The following is a 25,968-nucleotide window of genomic DNA, read 5'->3' as shown; positions in this document are numbered from 1 at the left end:
GGGCCAAACATGTGGAAATCCGACGGTGCGAGATCGGGGCTGTAGGGTGCATGAGGAAGAACAGTCCACTGAAGTTTTGTGAGCTCCTCTCGGGTGCGAAGACTTGTGTGAGGTCTTGCGTTGTCATGAAGAAGGAGAAGTTCGTTCAGATTTTTGTGCCTACAAACACGCTGAAGTCGTTTCTTCAATTTCTGAAGAGTAGCACAATACACTTCAGAGTTGATCGTTTGACCATGGGGAAGGACATCGAACGGAATAACCTCTTCAGCGTCCCAGAAGACTGTAACCATGACTTTACCGGCTGAGGGTATGGCTTTAAACTTTTTCTTGGTAGGGGAGTGGGTGTGACGCCACTCCATTGATTGCCGTTTTGTTTCAGGTTCGAAGTGATGAACCCATGTTTCATCGCCTGTAACAATCTTTGACAAGAAATTGTCACCCTCAGTTACATGACGAGCAAGCAATTCCGCACAGATGGTTCTCCTTTGCTCTTTATGGTGTTCGGTTAGACAACGAGGGACCCAGCGGGAACAAACCTTTGAATATCCCAACTGGCGAGCAATTGTGACAGCACTACCAACAGAGATGTCAAGTTGAGCACTGAGTTGTTTGATGGTGATCCGTCGATCATCTCGAACGAGTGTGTTCGCACGCTCCGCCATTGCAGGAGTCACAGCTGTGCACGGCCGGCCCGCACGCGGGAAATCAGACAGTCTTGCTTGACCTTGCGGCGATGATGACACACGCTTTGCCCAACGGCTCACCGTGCTTTTGTCCACTGCCAGATCACCGTAGACATTCTGCAACCGCCGATGAATATCTGAGATGCCCTGGTTTTCCGCCAAAAGAAACTCGATCACTGCCCGTTGTCTGCAACGCACATCCGTTACAGACGCCATTTTAACAGCTCCGTACAGCGCTGCCACCTGTCGGAAGTCAAAGAAACTATACGAGACGAAGCGGGAATGTTTGAAAATATTCCACAAGAAATTTCCGGTTTTTGCAACCAAAATTGGCCGAGAAAAAAAAATGTGTTGCATTACTTATTGAACTGCCCTCGTAGATCCTAGATTCGACCGGGAACGCTGTATCACGGCATTCCTGTGCCCATTGCCGTCTAGCGTGTTTCTGCACATCTGTTGATGATCGACGGAGAAGTGGACGACACTCAAGTAACCCATGCCGCACTAAAAGGCGACGGATTGTCACCCCTGATAGTGTACGATGCGTTACGCTGTTCCACTGTTGCGCCGGAGCCGAGGAGGACGGAGATCTGTCCTGCAATGCCATTCGTAGGAGGTGTCGATTTTCTCGGGGAATGGTCTGGGTGGTGCGACCTGACCCATCTCGTCATGTTGTACAGCCTTCTGTGAACCATTCTGCACAACCTGTTCCACAGCTGGAACGCTTCGTCCCACACGAGCAGCAATTTCCCGGACAGATGTATCACATTCTTGAGCCGTGCGTGGCTCGTGTTCCCACCATCATGTCTTTTACACCCTTTTTTTAAACGCACTTCTATCTCACTACGTTAATTTAAATTACTACTGTCACTCAGCTGCTGCTTTGCCGGACCGTGAGCGGCGCTAGCAGCGCGTATCGGTATATCCCCTCTCGTAGTATCTTTGCTCGACTGCTATTACTTCCCGGTCTTTGACGTAAGCGAATTTGGGCTGCCAGTCAGTTGGAACGCGTCTGGAGCGCAGTCCGGACCTGCCAGTCGGGGAGTTGCAAGCAGCACTGGTGCAGTAGGGTTGGAGCAGCAGTGAGGTCTGCGTCGACATGGCTCGCCCCACCATTGCCGCCACGCATCACTTGAGCCGGGCCTCGGTCTTGGTGGATCGGCGGTCGGTCGTCCTACCGGACGACGCATTTTGGCTCGCTGATCGTTCATCAGTCGGCTGTGTGTGTGTGCGCGCGCATCGAATCCCGACTTGTGTTCGTGCGTGCTTAGTTACTGTTGGGTATCGTTCATGTCTTCGTGCAAGTGTTTGTAAGGTCGTGTGTGTAGTTGGCGTTATTTCCACTGACGACTATTTTAGATGTCGGCATTCTGAGGGAGTCGGATGGTTGCTGCGCTGCAGTCGGCTGGGTCCACTGGCGGTCCCTGCGCAGTGTCGGAGCGTGTGTGGAGCTGCCCGATCGCTACGAGCTTCGTGGCTCACCCACCCAGGACGTCAGAGTTGAGCAGTCGTTTCAACTACCCAAGCCACGTCCATTCATGTTCGTTTCGGTGGTTCTCTGTTGGGGAGCTTTTCCTGTGAGCAACACCGAGTGTTTCTATTGTTGTAATTTAGCCGCCATACGGCGCGGTTAACTATATTGGTTGGCTACAATTCAAGTACACCAGCGAAATTTTCTGCCTTGGGGCTGTTACTGTTCTGGTTACCTGCCCTGGCCACTGACGTAAATTCAGACTGTGTCCTTTCCTCACCTGTTGTCACTGTCGAACATGGTGTGTATTTTTGACACTAATACATATTTCATTTTGGATAATCAGGTTCGTGACTTTTTGTGTTTGAGTTGTTATGTACCGATTGGTGGCAAGTAAGTCGTTTTGTCGGTCGGTGTGTGGCTGTCTCCTGGTTGGGTTCCGACGGATCAAGTGTAGTTGGGCTCACCACCTAACTGAACGAGGACAGACCGACCTCCCTGGAGGCTTCTGAGTGCCGTTTTCTTTATTCTCCTTCTCACCAGTTGCCTGTCTATAATCTGTCATAGCCAATGACTTAAAAAATTCGTACTTTTACTGGATTTTATATATTTTTGAATTTTGGAAAATCAATTGTGGGCCTTCAGCAGTTTGTACTGCATCTTGTTCATGTTTGTCTTATTCACCCTTGCCTTGAGGCTCTCACCCTATATATATATATATATATATATATATATATATATATATATATATATATATATGTGTGTGTGTGTGTGTGTGTGTGTGTTAATTATTTTTAATTATTTTATTTGCAATTTTAACTACATGTTTTTGCCACTTGAGATTTATCTTGTTGCTTTAAGATTTCTTGTTTGGAGGCCTTCAGCCGTGAAATAAATGCCATTTTGAAACTCTTACTTCTAAAGGTTCGGCTATCTGCCACTTTGGATTAAAGGTGTTATTAAATTACAATAAATTACAATCTTGAGTGAACCTGACCGACGCCTTATTTGGCCCCTTCCGCAGTCCTAATCACCTGTTCTGCTTAGCGGGTTTAGCGGGCATCTCAATTCTCTCATGCCAGTAATGCGTTATCTTTCAGTCTCACTGATTTGACACCAGGTTTATGGCGACAACGAGGGCCCCAGGCACATTTTATCCGTAAGTGGTCTTGCGCCGCAATATTGATGTTGACTGCGGACCCGCGGGCGGTCTTGGGTTCAAATGCAAATCATTTCTTCAGAACGTACTAATGTACATGTCCTGTGAATAGAAAGTCAGATACCTCGCTGCCTGGCTGAACCGGAAAGTTACATTGGGGGTCCCCAAACATTAATATCGCTACACCACGAAGAGGATGTGCTACAGACGCGAAATTTAACCGACAGGAAGAAGATGCTGAGATATGCAAATGATTAGCTTTTCAGAGCATTCACACAAGGTTGGCGCCGGTGGCGACACCTAAAACGTACTGACATGAGGAAAGTTTCTAACCGATTTCTCATACACAAACACCAGTTGACCGGCGTTGCCTGGTGAAACATTGTTGTGATGCCTCGTGTAAGGAGGAGAAATGCATACCATCACGTTTCCGACTTTGATAAAGGTCGGATTGTAGCCTATCGCGATTGCGGTTTATCGTATAGCGACATTGCTGCTCGCGTTGGTCGAGATCCAATGACTGTTAGCAGAATATGGAATCGGTGGGTTCAGGAGGGCAATACGGAACGCCGTGCCGGATGCCAACGGCCTCGTATCACTAGCAGTCGAGATGACAGGTTTCTTATGCCAATGGCTGTAACGGATCGTGCAGCCACGTCTCGATCCCTGAGTCAACATATGGGGACGTTTGCAAGACAACAACGATCTGCACGAACAGTTCGACGACGATTGCAGCAGCATGGACTATCAGCAAGGAGACCGTGGCTGCGGTTACCCTTGACGCTGCATCGCAGACAGGAGCGCCTGCGATGGTGTACTCGACGACAAACCTGGGTGCAAGAATGGCAAAACGTCATTTTTTCGGATGAATCTGGGTTCTGTTTACAGCATCATGATGGTCACATCCGTGTTTGGCGACATCGCTGTGAACGCACATTGGAAGCGTGTGTCCGTCATCGCCATACTGGCGTATCACCCAGGGTGATGGTGTGCGGTGCCATTGGTTACACGTCTCGGTTACCTCTTGCACGCATTGACGGCACTTTGAACAGTGGACGTTACATATCAGATGTGTTACGACCCGTGGCTCTACCCTTCATTCGATCCCTGCGAAACCCTACACTTTAGCAGGATAATGCACGCCCGCATGTTGCAGGTCTTGTACGGGCCTTTCTGGATACAGAAAATGTTCGCCTGCTGCCCTGGCCAGGACATTCTCCAGGCCTCTCACCAATTGAAAACGTCTGGTCAATGGTGGCCGAGCAACTGGCTCGTCACAATACGCCAGTCACTATTCTTGATGAACTGTGGTACCGTGTTGAAGCTGCATGGGCAGCTGTACCTGTACACGCCATCCAAGCTCTCTTTGACTCAATGCCCAGGCGTATCAAGGAAGTTATTACGGCCAGAGGTGGTTGTCCTGGGTACTGATTTCTCAGGATCTATGCACCCAAATTGCGTGAAAATGTAATCACATGTCCAATGGATACCCGTTTATCATCTGCATTTCTTGCTGGTGTAGAAATTTTAATGGCCAGTAGTGTAGAATAGTTTACCAACAGCGCTCACGTAAAGCACAAACAACTCTACCCAACGCTCAACAAGGAAAGTGCACGGAATAGGAGGATCTAGAGTCCATATACACGACACTGATTAGACCTCTGATGACGTACGCAGTTCCCGTTAGTGGATACGCAGGTCCTACACGCCTGTAAATCACACATAACAAAGTGCTACGCATCGTTAGCAAGACTTCATGCTGGATGAGCACTGTCGATCTTTACAATGAATACCGCCTTGAAACCCTGAAGGAAGTATTGAAAAACTCGCCACACGACTATACAGTAGGTTCTTTCATCCTTATTCTGGGAAACTATGATGGGCATAACCATCTATGGCAAGATGACATACACCCACAATCGACAACATCCGCAAGGCCTTGCACATCAGCAACATCGACTGGATACTCCAGCTGCTATTAAAGCCGACCAACAGCTTACAGCAGGGAGACCGACAGGCTCGCACACTGAGGCACAAACAAACCGCCAACAAGAAAATGGCTCTAAGCACAATGGGACTTACCATCTGAGGTCATCAGTCCCCTCGAACTTAGTACTACTTAAACCTAACTAACCTACGGACGTCACACACATCCATGCCAGAGGCAGAATTCGAACCTGCGACTGTAGCAGCAGCGCGGTTCTGGACTGAACCGCCTAGAACCAATCGGCCACTCTGGCCAGCACTACCCCACACTGCGCATCCGCTGTATGAGCTATCGGACACAAAACGATGATGAACCCCAGCTGGTACAGGTATGCTTATGCTGAACAAGATGCCAGCTGCAATCACCGAATAACACCGCTCCACAATGTCAAAGGTATCCGCCTGCATGATACCCACTACTAACAAAACCTAGCCTTGCATGACCTGTCGCAGGAAGCATGCACATCCGCTACCGCTCTTACAACCCGACCCAACTATAGCAGAGGTTGTTTACTCTTGGCTCTTGCCTTGACACTTTTTTTATTGTGCCCTTCAAACTGCTACGCATCGTTCAACGTTCGACCCAGTCTGCCTCCAGATGAGCGGCTATTAATTGTTACTCATAACCACACGTACGCAAACATTACAGTACCCACATGCTGCGAGACCTCACTTAATGAAAACTAACCAATTTTCAGAGATGGCAGCAGACCTTTTGCGTTGGCCATCATACCGGTGTGGGCGTGGACTATATCAAAGGACCGTGACTCGAGAGCATCCAAGACGACTAACCGGGTTACCATTCCGTTATTGGCCAAAATGTTGGCTGCATCAATATTTTCTGCGACACAGCAGCTGCTGCAGTATGGCGGCGGACTACTGTCGTTCAGTTAGGCCTTCCAAGTTGCTAAAGTTACCACTTAAAAACCTCACAGACTCTTAATCTCGGAATAAAGCGACTGCAACGAACATCCACTTTGTGCTTCCGTGTGAATCATTTTGTCCCCGCCTCAGATCTGCTGTTCTGTCCTGAACGACACTAAACAGCATCATCCATTACGGTACTCATAGATAAAGTGTATATCGGAAAGGTAAGTTTGGTTACATGTTCAATGGCCTAGAAAAACTAATCAGATTCATGTTGCATTCCAGGCGGCAGCTTCTCAGTTGAAATTATAATCTATTTTACGCTAATACATAGCTCTGACATATTTGGCTTCGTTGACGTCTTAATTTTTGCCCATTTTATGTTCTGAAACCTAGATGGCTGCGATCATATTGACTAACAAGGGGAGGCCGCCAATTGTGAAACTCAGATTCGATTCATACTGCGCATAATAAAAGCTCATGGCCAGAGGTGTAATGTGGTAAAGCACCAAGATGCACTTCTCAGCCGTTGCCGAGCAAATCGACAGTTAAAAGAAACCGTTGCGGTGAAATACTCTCTACGATTAATAATTTTCTACAGCGTCGTGGCGCAGCGGAAAGCGCTCGGGTTCGTATATATATATATATATATATATATATATATATATATATATATATATATATATAATGAATTGCTTATGCATGTTGGTGAAGGCGGATCGCCCATTTTTCCGTTTTTTTTAACAGGGTGTACCAAAGCTCTCCCGTCCGCACTGATTTTCGACGATGTTATAAGTTGCGCTAGGGACCGCATCTGCCTTCTTTCCAAGTTAGCAGACAACTACGCTGTTATGCGGCTGCTCGTTTCGGCCCATTCAACATCTGTCCTTCAAGTGTAACGAGCGAGTAACGGAGTTTATATTTCATACAGGGTGTTTCAAAAATGACCGGTATATTTGGAACGGCAATAAAAACTAAACGAGCAGCGATAGAAATACACCGTTTGTTGCAATATGCTTGGGACAACAGTACATTTTCAGGCAGACAAACTTTCGAAATTACAGTAGTTACAATTTTCAACAACAGATGGCGCTGCAAGTGATGTGAAAGATATAGAAGACAACGCAGTCTGTGGGTGCGCCATTCTGTACGTCGTCTTTCTGCTGTAAGCGTGTGCTGTTCACAACGTGCAAGTGTGCTGTAGACAACATGGTTTATTCCTTAGAACAGAGGATTTTTCTGGTGTTGGAATTCCACCGCCTAGAACACAATGTTGTTGCAACAAGACGAAGTTTTCAACGGAGGTTTAATGTAACCAAAGGACCGAAAAGCGATACAATAAAGGATCTGTTTGAAAAATTTCAACGGACTGGGAACGTGACGGATGAACGTGCTGGAAAGGTAGGGCGACCGCATACGGCAACCACAGAGGGCAACGCGCAGCTAGTGCAGCAGGTGATCCGACAGCGGCCTCGGGTTTCCGTTCGCCGTGTTGCAGCTGCGGTCCAAATGACGCCAACGACCACGTATCGTCTCATGCGCCAGAGTTTACACCTCTACCCATACAAAATTCAAACGCGGCAACCCCTCAGCGCCGCTACCATTGCTGCATGAGAGACATTCGCTAACGATATAGTGCACAGGATTGATGACGGCGATATGCACGTGGGCAGCATTTGGTTTACTGACGGAGCTTATTTTTACCTGGACGGCTTCGTCAATAAACAGAACTGGCGCATATGGGGAACCGAAAAGCCCCATGTTGCAGTCCCATCGTCCCTGCATCCTCAAAAAGTACTGGTCTGGGCCGCCATTTCTTCCAAAGGAATCATTGGCCCATTTTTCAGATCCGAAACGATTACTGCATCACGCTATCTGGACATTCTTCGTGAATTTGTGGCGGTACAAACTGCCTTAGACGACACTGCGAACACCTCGTGGTTTATGCAAGATGGTGCCCGGCCACATCGCACGGCCGACGTCTTTAATTTCCTGAATGAATATTTCGATGATCGTGTGATTGCTTTGGGCTATCCGAAACATACAGGAGGCGGCGTGGATTGGCCTCCCTATTCGCCAGACATGAACCCCTGTGACTTCTTTCTGTGGGGACACTTGAAAGACCAGGTGTACCGCCAGAATCCAGAAACAATTGAACAGCTGAAGCAGTACATCTCATCTGCATGTGAAGCCATCCCGCCAGACACGTTGTCAAAGGTTTCGGGTAATTTCATTCAGAGACTACGCCATATTATTGCTACGCATGTTGGATATGTGGAAAATATCGTACTATAGAGTTTCCCAGACCGCAGCGCCATCTGTTGTTGAAAATTGTAACTACTGTAATTTCGAAAGTTTGTCTGCCTGAAAATGTACCGTTGTCCCAAGCATATTGCAACAAACGGTGTATTTCTATCGCTGCTCGTCTAGTTTTTATTGCCGTTTCAAATATACCGGTCATTTTTGAAACACCCTGTACCTGCCACAGCAAATTTGTGTTCTTGGGGTCTCTATTCTAATTCGAACGTTTGACTTACGCTATACGTATTCGTTTCGGAATATCGTTTCTACGTCTTCCGTTACTATACGTGGTTAACATTGTGAAGACGATTACTAACATTTGTGAAATACAACTTTGTTTTCGGAAAACATAATGATGTTCAAAGTCGCCAGTTTTTCCACGATAAACGACTTCCAACAACTTATTATATGCATAATCTCGCGCCATGCAACTTTTATATATATATATATATATATATATATATATATATATATATATATATATATATACTCCTGGAAATGGAAAAAAGAACACATTGACACCGGTGTGTCAGACCCACCATACTTGCTCCGGACACTGCGAGAGGGCTGTACAAGCAATGATCACACGCACGGCACAGCGGACACACCAGGAACCGCGGTGTTGGCCGTCGAATGGCGCTAGCTGCGCAGCATTTGTGCACCGCCGCCGTCAGTGTCAGCCAGTTTACCGTGGCATACGGAGCTCCATCGCAGTCTTTAACACTGGTAGCATGCCGCGACAGCGTGGACGTGAACCGTATGTGCAGTTGACGGACTTTGAGCGAGGGCGTATAGTGGGCATGCGGGAGGCCGGGTGGACGTACCGCCGAATTGCTCAACACGTGGGGCGTGAGGTCTCCACAGTACATCGATGTTGTCGCCAGTGGTCGGCGGAAGGTGCACGTGCCCGTCGACCTGGGACCGGACCGCAGCGACGCACGGATGCACGCCAAGACCGTAGGATCCTACGCAGTGCCGTAGGGGACCGCACCGCCACTTCCCAGCAAATTAGGGACACTGTTGCTCCTGGGGTATCGGCAAGGACCATTCGCAACCGTCTCCATGAAGCTGGGCTACGGTCCCGCACACCGTTAGGCCGTCTTCCGCTCACGCCCCAACATCGTGCAGCCCGCCTCCAGTGGTGTCGCGACAGGCGTGAATGGAGGGACGAATGGAGACGTGTCGTCTTCAGCGATGAGAGTCGCTTCTGCCTTGGTGCCAATGATGGTCGTATGCGTGTTTGGCGCCGTGCAGGTGAGTGCCACAATCAGGACTGCATACGACCGAGGCACACAGGGCCAACACCCGGCATCATGGTGTGGGGAGCGATCTCCTACACTGGCCGTACACCACTGGTGATCGTCGAGGGGACACTGAATAGTGCACGGTACATCCAAACCGTCATCGAACCCATCGTTCTACCATTCCTAGACCGGCAAGGGAACTTGCTGTTCCAACAGGACAATGCACGTCCGCATGTATCCCGTGCCACCCAACGTGCTCTAGAAGGTGTACGTCAACTACCCTGGCCAGCAAGATCTCCGGATCTGTCCCCCATTGAGCATGTTTGGGACTGGATGAAGCGTCGTCTCACGCGGTCTGCACGTCCAGCACGAACGCTGGTCCAACTGAGGCGCCAGGTGGAAATGGCATGGCAAGCCGTTCCACAGGACTACATCCAGCATCTCTACGATCGTCTCCATGGGAGAATAGCAGCCTGCATTGCTGCGAAAGGTGGATATACACTGTACTAGTGCCGACATTGTGCATGCTCTGTTGCCTGTGTCTATGTGCCTGTGGTTCTGTCAGTGTGATCATGTGATGTATCTGACCCCAGGAATGCGTCAATAAAGTTTCCCCTTCCTGGGACAATGAATTCACGGTGTTCTTATTTCAATTTCCAGGAGTATACATATATATATATATATATATATATATATATATATATATATATATATATATATATATATATATATATATATATTTGAATTACAAAAAAGCAAATACTAAAAAAAAAAAGTTGCATGGCGCGAGAGTCGATCCGGCGACCTTCGGATTACGAACCCGAGCGGTTACCGCTGCGCCACGACGCTGTAGAAAAATTAATTATCGTAGAGAGTATTTCACCGCAACGGTTTCTTTTAACTGTCGATTTGCTCGACAACGGCTGAGAAGTGCATCTTGGTGCTTTGCCACATTACACCTCTGGCCATGAGCTTTTATTATGCGCAGTATGAATCGAATCTGAATTTCACAATTTGCGGCCTCCCCTTGTAAGTGCAATTGCGCTGATCCGAACTTTCGTCCTGACTGCTATGTTTTCTTGCGCGAGTCAACGTTGTCAATCAGCGTTGCAGATACACGTGTCAATTCAATACCGTCTATGAGAAAGTGCTTCACTAAGACCGTAATGTGGTTTTTTTATATTCAAATGTTTGAGGTATATATTTTGGAGGGAATTATTTTACATATTTTCTAAGTACTGTTGTGTGGTGCGTAACAGTGATAGCAGAGACGAGAATCAGTCTGATTAACTTTTGACTTTCAACGGCAGTTGCCTTATAGACAGCGAACAAAATCAAGACTATGTCGCTCCAGTGCAATATGCACTGAAGAGCCATAGAAACTGATACACCTGTTTAACATCGTGTAGGGCAGCGCCCAGGAGCACGCAGAAGTGCTGCAACAGGACGTGGCATGGACTCGACTGATGTCTGAGGTAGTGCTGCAGGGAACTGACGCCGTGAATCCTGCAGGGCTGCCCATAAATCCGTAAGAGTACGAGTGGATGGAGTTCTCTTCTGAACAGCACGGTCGAAGGCATCTCAGAGATGCTCAATAATGTTCATGTCTGGAAAGTTCGGTGTGCAGAGGAAGTGTTTAAAATCAGAAGAGTGTTCCTGGAGCAACTCTGTAGCATTTCTGGAGCTGTGGGGTGTCTCATTGTTTTACTGGAATTGCCTAAGTCCTTTTGAATGGACAATGCACACGAATGGATGCAGGTGATCAGACATGTCTGAATCCTATCTAGAGGTATCAGGGGTCCCAGATCGCTCCAACCGCATGCGCACCACACCGTTGCAGAGCCTCCACCAGCTGGAACAGTCCCCTGCTGACATGCATGGTCCATGGATTCTTGAGGTTATCTCCTTACCCGTACACATCCATCTGCTCGATACAATTTGAAACGAGGCTTATTCGACCAGGCAACATGTTTCCAGTCATCAACAGTCCAATGTCGGTGTTAACGAGTCCAGGAAAACGTGAAGCTTTGTATCATGCAGACATCAAGGGCACATGAGTTGGACTTCGGCTACGAAAGCTCATACCGATTATGTTTTGCTGAATAGTTCGCACGCTGACACTTGTTGATGGTCCAGTACTGAAATCTGCAGCAATTTGCGGAAGGGTAGAACTTCTTTCACGTTGAACGATTCTCTTCACTCGTTGTTGGTTCCGTTCTTGCATGATCATTTTCCAGCCGCATCTATGTCGGTGATTTGACGATTTATCGGATTCCTGATATTCACAGTACACTCGTGAAATGGTCGTGCCGGGAAAATTCCCACTTGATCGCTACCTCGGAGATGCTGTGTCCCATCGCTCGTGCGCCGACTGTAACCAAATTTTGATAACGTCGCATTGTAGCAGTAGTAACCGATTTAACAACTGCTCCATACACTTGATGTCTTATATAGGCAGCGCCGTATTCTGATCATAGTATGAAAGCTTTCACGACCGGATGACATATCTTCTGGTAAACCTTCCGGGATGTAAGGTCGTGGTCCATGAAACTCTTCAGCTCCAGCGTTTCGTTCAGAGCTGCGCTGGATATCTTCAGAGGGGTGTTTCTCCTCCGGTGAGTCTTGCCGACTGACGGGTCGGACGTCAGAGCGACTTATATATCGTAGAAAGTGGGCGTGACCGGAGTTACACGTGATATGCAGAGATAATCATTGTCAGAGATAAAACTTAACTATCGATCGTAATCTCGTCACGGATAAAACTGTCTAGCAATTCTGTAGTGCTACTGTCCAAATATCACTAAGTTTCATGGTCTCTTCTTTCCGATTAAAATTATCCCTATGTTTATATATTTCAATTGCTTCTCTACAAAGCCGTGGGTAATAGTTCGTCGTCGTAGATAAAATTTTTGTTTCGGAAAACTTCACTTGATGATTTCCTGGCTGAAAAGCGTGTTCTGCTACAGCCGATTTATCTGTTTTTCCTAATCGGCAAAGACTTCTGTGTTCTTTTAACCGTGTATTTACGCTTCTTTTTGTTGTTCCAACATAAACTTTACCACATGTACACGGAATTTTATATACGCCACTGGCTGACAGAGGAGCACGTTTATCTTTTACAGACCGAAGAACATGACAAATTTTCTTCGTTGGTCTAAAAACAGGTCTGGTATCATGTTTACTTAAAATCTTTCCAATCTGATCCGTTACTTTCTTTCTTTAATTTACCTCTGCATATCACGTGTAACTCCGGTCACGCCCACTTTCTACGATATATAAGTCGCTCTGACGTTCGACCCGTCAGTCGGCAAGACTCACCGGAGGAGAAACACCCCTCTGAAGATGTCCAGCGGAGCTCTGGACGAAACGTTAGGAGCTGAAGAGTTTCATGGACCACGACCTTACATCCCGGAACGTTTACCAGAAGATATAGCGCCGTATTCTGCCTGTTCACATATCTCTGTATTTGAATACGCATGTCTATACCAGTTTCTTTGGCGCTTCAGTGTATGTCAGGGTTCTATAGCAGTCCCGGTCATAGCTTGTCAAACTGCTCGCGACTCGGGTGTGTGGGCCACGTGTGGGCCGAGGCTTGGCCTGTCTCGGCTTCGCCCAGTCCTTCTCGCAAGCACTCGGTTCAGCGCAACATCTAATGCAGCATCGAGCTGCGGTATTTTTCGGTCGGCACAACTCTTCACTTCGGCAGAACTGTAGTGTCAGCATCGTTTAAGCTTCGCTGGTTGCTAGTGGTATGAAGGACGTGAAGAGGTCCAGTGGCCATTTGCACAAAAATAGGCAGTGTAGCCGTTATCACAGGACTTTAAAAATAAATGGCAGTGACAGAAGAGAGGGGTGAGAGTTATCAGTATCTACTGTGGAGTCGCATGAACGGCGGGAACTGTAAGCGTGCTGTGAAACGACATCTCAGTACCACGCAGAGAGAATTTAAAGATTTAGTTGACAGTGAAAGAGCACAAAATGTACAACGATAGATAGATGATACTTATTGTTCTGTACATAAAGAAGCACTCTGTGCTAAATTTGGAGCCATTGAGCACGTGACGAAAATGGTGGTACGAAACAAAAATTCTCTGAAGTCTCACGGATTATTCCACTGTCGGTTGCAGCAGCTTTCAGTGGAATTGGACGAAGAGTATGTAGACTTTATACATTACTGCAATGTACTTTTGTTAAGTCAAGAGGTATGTCTGGAACTATTTTTCGATTTAAGACCATCTATTATTGAATATATGAAGGAAAAAGAAGTGAAGGAACGAAAATTAGGACATGTCAAATGGATCGCAAACCAAGCATTTTAAGTGCAGTTTACTGCAAATTGCCCACAGCAAGACACAGCAAGGCGAGAAACAACTTATTTCTGATTTGATTTGCATACATTTCACCAAGAAAATCGTGCTGTAGAAGGGCAGTAAACGGGAACTCCGTTCACAGGTCCTGGGAGTCCCTAAAGGTACAGACGGGCCGCCGTGTCATCCTTAATCCACAGGCGTAACTGGATGCGAATATGGAGGATCATTTGGTCAGCACAAGGCTCACCATGCCTTATGTCAGTTTACGAGACCGGAGCCGCTACTTCCCAGTCCTGTAACACCTTAGTTTGCCTCACAAGGGCTGAGTGCAACCCGCTTGCCAACAGCGCTCGCCAGACCGGATGGTCACCCATCCAAGTGCTAGCCCAGCCCGACAGCGCTTAACTTCGGTGACATGAAGGGCACCGCTGTTACCACTGCGGCAAGGCTTTTAGAAGGGACAAATTCTGACAAATACAGTGCTTCCGTAAGCTTACTGGAGTTGAAGGAGACGTGAAGTCAGAAGAAATCATTGTGGCCTGAAACGAATCACAAGGATACATATTGACAACCATCAGCTGTATAATGGAATGACGCCAACGAAAATTCGTGTCCCACCGGGACTCTAACCCATATTTCTCGGTTATCGTGAGCGGTCGCCTTACCATTTAGCTGTCCATGCACTGCTCAGTTCTAAACTTCCATACATCATCAACCACGTGTCTACAACCTGTATGCGCACATCCACAACGTATGTTCGCGTACTCGCGAGACATGTTACTTAAAATTCGCTTGCCCTGTGTCGGCGGATAAATGCTATATTTCAGTGCCTGTGTTATTCTGAATGCATGCATGACTGAAGCAACTTTGTATCGTAATTCAGAATAATACAGGCACTGAAATATCGAAATTACATGGAGAGTTTTGTAAAACTCTCCCAGTCTTACTTCTGCTTTCCAGCTGCTTTCGAGACCGTTTGCCGTGCAAGATGAAAGCGCCGCTGTGCATGTGCAGATGTAGCTGACTGATATGCAGCGCAATTATATTTTTAAAGAGAAATTATTTTACCTTCAAATCCTCTAGGATGTCTACATTGTTTTCCTCAGATAAAGTTTCAACACCTTCATTATTTCCGTCAAAACAACTATGTGTCAGAAACACTTTTTTCGATAATGGAACTACATGAAGTCACGATTTCGTGCGAAAATCTGTGAAACTATCTGACGTCTGTGCATAGACCACCACTACTTATGAGATAAAATTACACTATGTGATCAAAAGTATAAGGGCACCCCCAAGAACATAAGTTTTCCATATTAGGTGCATTGTGCTGCCACCTACTGCCAGGTACTCCATATCAGCGACCTCAGTAGTCATTAGACATCGTGAGAGAGCAGAATGGGGCGCTACGCGGAACTCACGGACTTAGAACGTGGTCAGGTGACTGGGTGTCACTTGTGTCAAACGTTTGTACGCGAGATTTCCACACTCCTAAACATACCTAGGTCCATTGTTTCCCATGTGATAGTGAAGTGGAAACGTGAAGGGACACGTACAGCACAAAAGCGTAGAGGCCGACCTCTCTGTTGACTGACAGAGACCGCTGACAGTTGAAGAGCGTCTTAATGCATAATAGGCAGACATCTATCCAGACCATCACACAGGAATTCCAAACTGCATCCGAACCCACTGCAAGTACTATGACAGGTGGGAGGTGGGAAAACTTGGATTTCATGGTCGAGCGGCTGCTCATACGCCACACATCACGCTGGTTAATGCCACACGACGCCTCGCTTAGTGTTTCCTTTTTTTGGTCATCACTCTACTGACTGGTTTGATGCGGCCCACCACGAATTCCTTTCCTGTGCTAACCTCTTCATCTCAGAGTAGCACTTGCAACCTACGTCCTCAATTATTTGCTTGACGTATTCCAATCTCTGTCTTCTTCTACAGTTTTTGCCCTCTACAGCTCCCTCTAGTACCATGCAAGTCATTCCCTCATGTCTTAGCAGATGTCCTATCATCCCGTCCCTTCTCCTTATCAGTGTTTTCCACATGTTCCTTTCCTCTCCGATTCTGCGTAGAACCTCCTCATTCCTTACCTTATCAGTCCACCTAATTTTCAACATTCGTCTATAGCACCTCATCTCAAATGCTTCGATTCTCTTCTGTTCCGGTTTTCCCACAGTCCATGTTTCACTACCATACAATGCTGTACTCCAGACGTACATCCTCAGAAATTTCTTCCTCAAATTAAGGCCGGTCTTTGATATTAGTAGACTTCTCTTGGCCAGAAATGCCTTTTTTGCCATAGCGAGTCTGCTTTGATGTCCTCCTTGCTCCGTCCGTCATTGGTTATTTTACTGCCTAGGTAGCAGAATTCCTTAACTTCATTGACTTCGTGACCATCAATCCTGATGTTAAGTTTCTCGCTGTTCTCATTTCTACTACTTCTCATTACCTTCGTCTTTATCCGATTTACTCTCAAACCATACTGTGTACTCATTAGACTGTTCATTCTGTTCAGCAGATCATTTAATTCTTCTTCACTTTCACTCAGGATAGCAATGTCATCAGCGAATCGTATCATTGATATCCTTTCACCTTGTATTTTAATTCCACTCCTGAACCTTTCTTTTATTTCCATCATTGCTTCCTGGATGTACAGATTGAAGAGTAGGGGCGAAAGGCTACAGCCTTGTCTTACACCCTTCTTAATACGAGCACTTCGTTCTTGATCGTCCACTCTTATTATTCCCTCTTGGTTGTTGTACATATTGTATATGACCCGTCTCTCCCTATAGCTTACCCCTACTTTTTTCAGAATCTCGAACAGGTTTTATTCCTTAATGAAATTTGTCATTAAAAATATATCACTTTTTCAAACCAATAGCTCAATTCATGGAATCAATACTAGAAATAAGAATAATCTTCACAAGGATTTAAAGTCACTTAGTCTTGTACAAAAAGGTGTGCATTATTCAGGAACACACATTTTCAATAACTTGCCAGCAGCCATAAAAAGCTTAACAACCAATGAAATTCAGTTTAAGAGAAGCCTAAAGGATTTATTGGTGGCCAACTCCTTCTACTCCATTGATGAATTTCTGAGGAAAACCAACTGATTTGTATATAAGTACAACATATCTTCTGCACAATTTCAGTGCAGTAATGTGTTCACTGAAAATTGTGTGTGTGTGTGTGTGTGTGTGTGTGTGTGTGTGTGTGTGTGTGTGTGTGTGTGTGTGTGTGTGTGTAAGTATAATCTAACTTCTGCACCATTTCAGTGCAGTAATGTGTTCATTGTAAATAAGTATTACAGTAGTTGTATTACATGTTTCTTACCTTATAAATAAATAAAAAACTTTTTTATTTTAAATTCAGTGCAATAGTATTTGTAAAATGACTCTTAGTGTTCATTAAAAAATGACGATCATTCCACTTGGGACCTGTGGAATGGTACATTAGCTTATTTGTTTTAGTTTAAATATTTGTCATGTATTGTTGTTTTTCTGACATGTTCCACATCCTGGAGGACCTCCTCACTACGGATCAATTGGAATGAAAGTAAATCTAATCTAATCTAATCACCATTTTATATTGTCGAACGCTTTTTCCAAGTCGACAAATCCTATGAAAGTGTCTTGATTTTTCTTTAGCCTTGCTTCCATTATTAGCCGTAACGTCAGGATTGCCTCTCTCGTCCCTTTACTTTTCCTAAAGCCAAACTGATCGTCACCTAGCGCATTCTCAATTTTCTTTTCCATTCTTCTGTATATTATTCTTGTAAGCAGCTTCGATGCATGAGCTGTTAAGCTGATTGTGCGATAATTCTCGCACTTGTCAGCTCTTGCCGTCTTCGGAATTGTGTGGATGATGCTTTTCCGAAAGTCAGATGGTATATCGCCAGACTCATATATTCTACACACCAACGCGAATAGTCGTTTCGTTGCCACTTTTTTTAGAAATTCTGATGGAATGTTATCTATCCCTTCTGCCTTATTTGGCCGTAAGTCCTCCGAAGCTCTTTTAAATTCCGATTCTAATACTGGATCCCCTATCTCTTCTAAATCGACACCTGTTTCTTCTTATATCACATCAGACAAATCTCCACCCTCATAGAGGCCTTCAATGTACTCTTTCCACCTGTCTGCTCTCTCCTCTGCATTTAACAGCGGAATTCCCGTTGCACTCTTAATGTTACAACCGTTGTTTTAATGTCACCAAAGGTTGTTTTGACTTTCCTGTATGCTGAGTCTGTCCTTCCGACAACCATATCTTTTTCGATATCTTCACATTTTTCCTGCGGCCATTTCGTCTTAGCTTCCCTGCACTTCCTATTTATTTCATTCCTCAGCGACTTGTATTTCTGTATTCCTGATTTTCCCGGAACATGTTTGTACTTCCTCCTTTCATCAATCAACTGAAGTATTTCTTCTGTTACCCATGGTTTCTTCGCAGCTACCTTCTTTGTACCTATGTTTTCCTTCCCAACTTCTGTGATGGCCCTTTTTAGAGATGTCCATTCCTCTTCAACTGTTCCGCCTAATGCGCTATTCCTTATTGCTGTATCTATAGCGTTAGAGAACTTCAAACGTATCTCGTCATTCCTTAGTACTTAGGTATCCCACTTCTTTGCATATTGATTCTTCCTGACTAATGTCTTGAACTTGAGCCTACTCTTCATCACTACTATATTGTGATCTGAGTCTATATCTGCTCCTGGGTACGCCTTACAATCCAGAATCTGATTTCGGAATCTCTGTCTGATCGTGATGTAATCTAATTGAAATCTGCCCGTATCTCCCGGCCTTTTCCAAGTATACCTCCTCCTCTTGTGATCCTTGAACAGGGTATTCGCTATTACTAGCTGAAACTTGATACAGAACTCAATTAGTCTTTCTCCTCTTTCATTCCTAATCCCAAGCCCATATTCTCCTGTAACCTTTTCTTCTACTCCTTCCCCTACAACTGCATTCCAGTCGCCCATGACTATTAGATTTTCGTCCCCCTTTACATACTGCATTACCCTTTCAATATCCTCATACACTTACTCTGTCTGTTCATCTTCACCTTGCGATGTCGGCATGTATACCTGAACTATCGTTGTCGGTGTTGGTCTGCTGTCGATTCTGATTAGAACAACCCGGTCACTGAACTGTTCACACTAACACACCCTCTGCCCTACCTTCCTATTCATAACGAATCCTACACCTGTTATACCATTTTCTGCTTCTGTTGATATTACCCAATACTCATCTGACCAGAAATCCTTGTCTTCCTTGCACTTCACTTCACTGACCCCTACTATATCTAGATTGAGCCTTTCAATTTCCCTTTTCAGATTTTCTAGTTTCCCTACCACGTTCATGCTTCTGACATTCCACGCCCCGACTCGTAGAACATTATCCTTTCGTTGATTATTCAATCTTTTTCTCATGGTAACCTCCCCCTTGGCAGTCCCCTCCCGGAGATCCGAATGGGGGACTATTCCGGAATCTTTTGCAATGGAGAGATCATCATGACACTTCTTCAATTACAGGCCACATGTCCTGTGGATACACGTTACGTGTCCTTAATGCAGTGGTTTCCATTGCCTTCTGCATCCTCATGTCGTTGATCATTGCTGATTCTTCCGCCTTTAGGGGCAATTTCCCATCCCTAGGACAAGAGAGTGCCCTGAACCTCTATCCGCTCCTCCGCCCTCTTTGACAAGGCCGTTGGCTGACTTCTTATGCCGGAAGTCTTCGGCCGCCAATGCTGATTATTTATCAAATTTTAGGCAGTGGCGGGGATCGAATCCGGGACCGAAGACCTTTTGATTTTGAATCAAAGACGCAACTCCTAGACCTACCTCCTTAGTGTAAGTAGCGTAAACATTGGACGGTTGAACAGTGGAAAAAGGTTGTGTAGAGTGACGAACCACGGTACACAATGTGGCGATTCGATGGCAGCGTGTGGGTATGGCGAATGCCGGGTGAACGTCTTTGCCAGCGTGTGTAGTGGCATTCTCCATATCGACAGCCTGCCATCGGATCGCCACATTGTGTACCGTGGTTTGTCACTCTACATAAAGTTTATCCATTGTTGAATCGTCCAATGTTTACGCTCGTTACACCGAGCGAGGCGTCGTTTCGTATTTACGAGTGTGATGTGTGGCTTATGAGTAGCTGGTCGACAATGAAATCTACGTTTTCTCACCTCTCGCCTAACTGTCATAGCATTTGCAGTGGTTTCTGATGCAAGTTGGAATTCCTGTTTGGTGATCTGGAGAGATGTCTGCCTATTATGCATTAAGACCCCCTTCAACTGTCAGCGGTCCCTGTCAGTCAACAGACAAGGTCGGTCTGTACTCTTTTGTGCTGTAAGTGTCCTTCCACGTCTCCACTTCATTATCACATCGGAAACAGTGGACCTAGGAAATCTCGTGTACAGATGTATGACACAAGTAACAGCCAGTCACCTTATCACGTTACGCAGAGCGCCCCATTCTGCTCACTCACGTTGTCAAATGACTACTGAGGTCGCTGATATGGAGTAGCTGGCAGTAGGTGGCAGCACAATGCAACTAATATGAAAAACGTAAGTTTTTGGGAGTGTACGGATACTTTTGATCACATAATGTAAATACTGGTTCAAACGGTTCAAATGGCTCTGAGCACTATGGGACTTAACTTCTCAGGTCATCAGTCCCCTAGAACTTAGAACTATTTAAACATAACTAACCTAAGGACAACACACACACCCATGCCCGAGGCAGGATTCGAACCTGCGACCGTAGTGGTCGCGCGGTTCCAGACTGTATCGCCTAGAACCGCTCGGCCACTTCGGCCGGCTGTAAATACTGCATTCTTTACATGGATAAAGATGTAACGCCTATTGGAGATGGCAGCCTACCTCCTGGAGCAGCCTGTTGGCCTTGAAGGTGTCCACGTGCAGGGTCTCGATGTGGTTCCCGGATAGCTTCAGCTGGGTGAGCAGCGCGTTGTGTCTGAACAGTTCAGCGGGCAGTCCGTCCAGCTGGTTGTCACTCAGGTCCACCGCTGACAGGTTGCGATTCGCTGCGAACGTGTCTGGTAGCAGCTGTGACACCTGCAAGCAAACCCAAAAGCCCTTGACTTCCAAAAAGTGCTGTGTGGTGTGAAACATCCTATAGCGGAATGTGGTGAGCCACTGTCATACCCTCAACGAAAGCAGAGAAGTTGATGAGCAACTTACCACAGCGTACAAAAATATCTGACATCATCAGCAGACATCAAGCTAGTAAGTTGTAGCACTGCCTCATGCCATAATTGGACTTCATTTCGGCGTGGAAGCGATTCCACAAGGTTTTCACGGGATGCCGTTTCCAGCTGAGACCATTCGCTGGTGACAGGTCCCAAAGACACCAAATTGAGGTATGTTCATTGCTACTGTTCCACAGAGTCACAGACAACTTCTATGGGATTAAGACTGGATGATTTATCATGTTCCATATAACCCCAGACATTTTATGTGGGATTAAGACCGAGTGATTTAGCGGGCTAGTATCAATGCAATGGGGTGTCTGAGAGTTCATCAGCCCAGGATCATATCCATGCAGGCCTAAGTTAGTTAGTTAGTTCCATTTTACATGAATCATTTTGGATGATAAAACGTAATGATGTCGAATCACTCATTTTACATTCACATCACAAATTAATTTGTAAATATGGTTGCAGGCTGAACCTCTACAAGCTTTTTTTAATACAAGATGGAGTTAGTAATTTCTATCCACCACATATTACACATTACGAGGTGTGGCTAGAAAAGAAACCGGACTAGTACTGGTGAAACAATAAAACGAATGCAATAAGGCTGAAAGTCGCGTGGCCTGTCACGTGACTCTCGCTCCGCCTACTGCTCGAGTTTCATCTGCCTCCTGCACTCAGTCTGCCCGTGGCGTCTGCTTTAAGTAGTTGACGTTTTGTCTGTGCGTCGGAAAATGTTGAGTGTACAGAAAGAACAGCGTGTTAACATCAAATTTTGTTTCAAACTAGGAAAATCTGCAAGTGAAACGTTTGTAATGTTACAACAAGTGTACGGCGATGATTGTTTATCGCGAACACAAGTGTTTGAGTGGTTTAAACGATTTAAAGATGGCCGCGAAGACACCAGTGATGACACTCGCACTGGCAGACCATTGTCAGCAAAAACTGATGCAAACATTGAAAAAATCGGTAAACTTGTTCGACAAGATCGCCGTTTAACAATCAGAGCAGTGTCTGAGTTAACAGGAGTTGACTTGTTGTCTTGTCGAACAAGTTTACCGATTTTTTCAATGTTTGCATCAGTTTTTGCCGACAATGGTCTGCCAGTGCGAATGTCATCACTGGTGTCTTCGCGGCCATCTTTAAATCGTTTAAACCACTCAAACACTTGTGTTCGCGATAAACAATCATCGCCGTACACTTGTTGTAACATTACAAACGTTTCACTTGCAGATTTTCCTAGTTTGAAACAAAATTTGATGTTAACACGCTGTTCTTTCTGTACACTCAACATTTTCCGACGCACAGACAAAACGTCAACTACTTAAAACAGACGCCACGGGCAGACTGAGTGCAGGAGGCAGATGAAACTCGAGCAGTAGGCGGAGCGAGAGTCACGTGACAGGCCACGCGACTTTCAGCCTTATTGCATTCGTTTTATTGTTTCACCAGTACTAGTCCGGTTTCTTTTCTAGCCACACCTCGTACAGTAACAGAAATTCTTCTATGGAATGAAACTAGTTTTCAAGGAGGAAACGTCAAAAATTCTAGTTGCAGTATTGTGCACTACCTTTTGTACTAAAGACAACCTTAATGTGGGAGCAATAAACGCCATTTTTCTTCTGGTATTTAATTATGTACATCATTGTCCCTTTTGAAGTGCAGTGTGCTCTTTACAAAAACCTTCAGGTGGGGGTATAAATATACAGTGAAGAAGTAGTTAGACTGTCCAAGTCCTTAAACAGACGTCTACAAGATGGTAGTGGATGAGCACCACATATTACTCTTACAGCACGTTTTTGAGCAATGAAGACTTTCTTTGTTAAAGATGAGTTACCACAGAACATAATTCCATATGACATTACTGAGTGAAAATATGCAAAGCATGTCCACTTACTCATTTGCCTCTCTCCAGATTTTCAGTGGTTCTAAGTGCAAACGCCGTTGAGCCAAGTTGTTTTAACAGTTCCAAAATGTGTCTTCTCCAATTTCAGTATGGACACCTAATAATTTTGAAGTTTCCACCCCATTTACAATTTCCTCTCCATGAGTTACACTTCTCTTTGGTGGAGTACCGCTAGATATGCAGAACTGAATATGTTGTGTCTTTTTAAAATTCAGAGCGAGACCATTCCCAAAAAACACTCAATAACACTTCTAAGAACATTGTTTATTATTTCTTCTTTTTCCCTATATATGCTTGGATTGATTGATGTAATATGCCAAAAGAACTAATTCTGGTTGTTGTACAGTAGACGGAAGATCGTTTGGATATGTGACTACAATAGCAAACCCACAATTTAGCTTTGGATAACCCCATATATGATTTCGGCCGAGTCACGATAATGTTCCCAGACTGTATTAGTGGGTTTACTAAATGCAGCTTTGTGTTTCCTTTTGTATAGATACGACAGTGTCCATTTGTTTGCTACACCATCAGTCCCCCAAAACATCAATTTATCTAGGAGAATACTATGATTCAGGCACATAATAGTTCATATAAAATGCCGGCGGTATTTTATTATTTAATGGTCGTGTGTTTTGGTGAGTGACCATGTAAGTAATGTTCACAGTAGAACAATTCTTCTGAAATCCAAAGTGTGATTTGCTGACGATATTATTGTTCCTCATGTGAGATACTACTCCAGAATACATCACCTTTTTGGAAAATGATGTCAGCAGTGGAAGAGAACGGCAGTTATTGACATTTCTCTTGTCACCTTTGTTAAATAGGGTTTTGACAACGTTATATTTCAGTCCCTCGGAAAAATGCCATCAGTTAATGATGCATTTCATATTTCAAATAGCACCAGGCTTATTACAGGGGTAACAAATCTTTAGTTTTGTATTCCAAATACCATCAAAACCAGATGAGCTTTTATTTTTGAGGCAATGTATAGCTTTCTGAATTTTAGAAGTTCAACTGTCCAAATGTGTGTGAATTCCTAAGGGACCAAACTGCTGAGGTCATCGGTCCCTAGACTTACACAGTACTTAAACTAACTTATGCTAAGAACAACACACACACCCATGCTCGATGGAGGACTCGAACCTCCGGTGGGAGGGACCGCGCAATCCGTGACATGGCGCCTCAAACCGTACGGCCACACCGCGCGGCTAATTTCAATAGTGGAAGTTGGTGATACGTTTATATGATTGAATTTTGTGAGTTGATGTTCAACATTCTGCTGTAATATTTCTCTTGAACTGTTTGTCCCTATATTTTCTACTGTATTTAAGAAATGATTGCTAAATATATTTCGTAGCAGCAACTCATCACTTACAGCCCTTATGTTCAGTTAGGTAGTGATGTTATCCTGGACTGTGGCTGGCTGTTCTGTCTCTCCTTTCACTACATTCCATATAGGCTTAAGTCTGTTGTCGAAATTACTAATTTATGACTTTGTGACATGGCTTTTATCATCTTGGAAGACGGAAGTATCCACATGCTATTCGTCACAAAGATATAAAACAAAGGGCAATATTTGGTCGTTCAGAATTTTGAAACAATCATAATGGAACTTGTTCACAGTGACCTGAATGAATGGGGCGAAATCATGGCACGAAACACACTCTCAAAACACCGCAGATCCATCTTCAGTAGGATCTGCACCCTCGTCACACTGTGGGCTGAGCGCCTCATTCCGGCATTTGCACACTCCATGCATCGCATCATCTGAAGAGCAGGGAAATCAAGACTCATTGCAGGAATATATTTGAAGGTGAGACAGTAGTTGGGAAGTAACACGTGGCGAGAAGTTAGCAGATAGCCATTAAAGCTGCAACGCTAGGAAGAATAGTACATAACGTAACTTGGGAATACAATAACGTATGATGTGAGCAATGACTAAATCAGTCAGTCATTTGGATCTAATCTCACTCGTCATCGGAATGAAGTGAGCTCGTATGATAGACACAATGATGTCTCTCCATGCTGGACCACCTCTGTGCCAGAAATCATCAACTGCAGTGCCTGGCGAGCCAATCTCTCGGCGGACAGAGGTGTGGAAACTGAGTTGGCCAGGGCCGTGGTGCAGAACATCATCTACCGAGAAGGTCATGACTGAACGGGGAACATGCGATCTGGTGTCATCTTGTAGCTTCTCAAAGACGTCAAAGATAGGGTACAGCCATCCGCCTTAACACATCAGAAATGTAATGGCTGAGTTCACATCTTGGCGAAGAAATAACTGGTCCTGGTCAGAACAGGGTAGGACATTCTTGTGTATGACGTCGCATGCAACGGTAAGGAGCGGTCGTCTTGAGAGTGGTTTGGCAACTGTCGTAGGAATGCTGAGCAGGAGCAGAAACGATTTGTGAAGCAACACACCGAAGGGAAGATACTCTAATAAGCCATAACTTTATAACAACCGACTTGCTATCGGTATAAACCGTCCAGGCGATAGCAGCATCATCTGTCAAGGAATGACTGCTAGCTAGGCACACCCACTGTGCAGGTAGTGCTAGTGAGTATGCTGTCCATATGGAGAAAAGGGAAGGAACGCGATGTATCTGAGTCGGACCAAGGGTAGGTTGTGATGGGCCGCAGGCCGGAGTGGCCGAGCGGTTCTAGGCGCTACAGTCTGGAACCGCGCGACCGCTACAGTCGCAGGTTCGAATCCTGCCTCGGGAATGGATGTGTGTGATGTCCTCAGGTTAGTTAGGTTTAAGTAGTTCTAAGTTCTAGGCGACTGATGACCTCAGAAGTTAAGTCGCAT

At 45.3% G+C, this 25,968-nt stretch overlaps 1 protein-coding gene across 1 annotated transcript in view; it reads right to left on the bottom strand.

Moving 5' to 3' along the window:
• Positions 1-25,968, bottom strand: part of LOC124552605 — an 80,459-nt gene that overhangs the window by 43,384 nt on the left and 11,107 nt on the right. Inside the window, exon 2 of the mRNA XM_047126929.1 lies at positions 20,919-21,113. The gene's annotated coding sequence lies outside the window, so the exon portion shown is untranslated. The remainder of the gene's footprint in view (positions 1-20,918; positions 21,114-25,968) is intronic.

Source organism: Schistocerca americana, chromosome 10 (genome assembly GCF_021461395.2).
Source record: "Schistocerca americana isolate TAMUIC-IGC-003095 chromosome 10, iqSchAmer2.1, whole genome shotgun sequence".
NCBI lineage: Eukaryota > Metazoa > Arthropoda > Insecta > Orthoptera > Acrididae > Schistocerca > Schistocerca americana.
The sequence above is the reverse complement of the archived record's forward strand: the minus strand, read 5'-3'. Positions and strand labels throughout refer to the sequence as shown.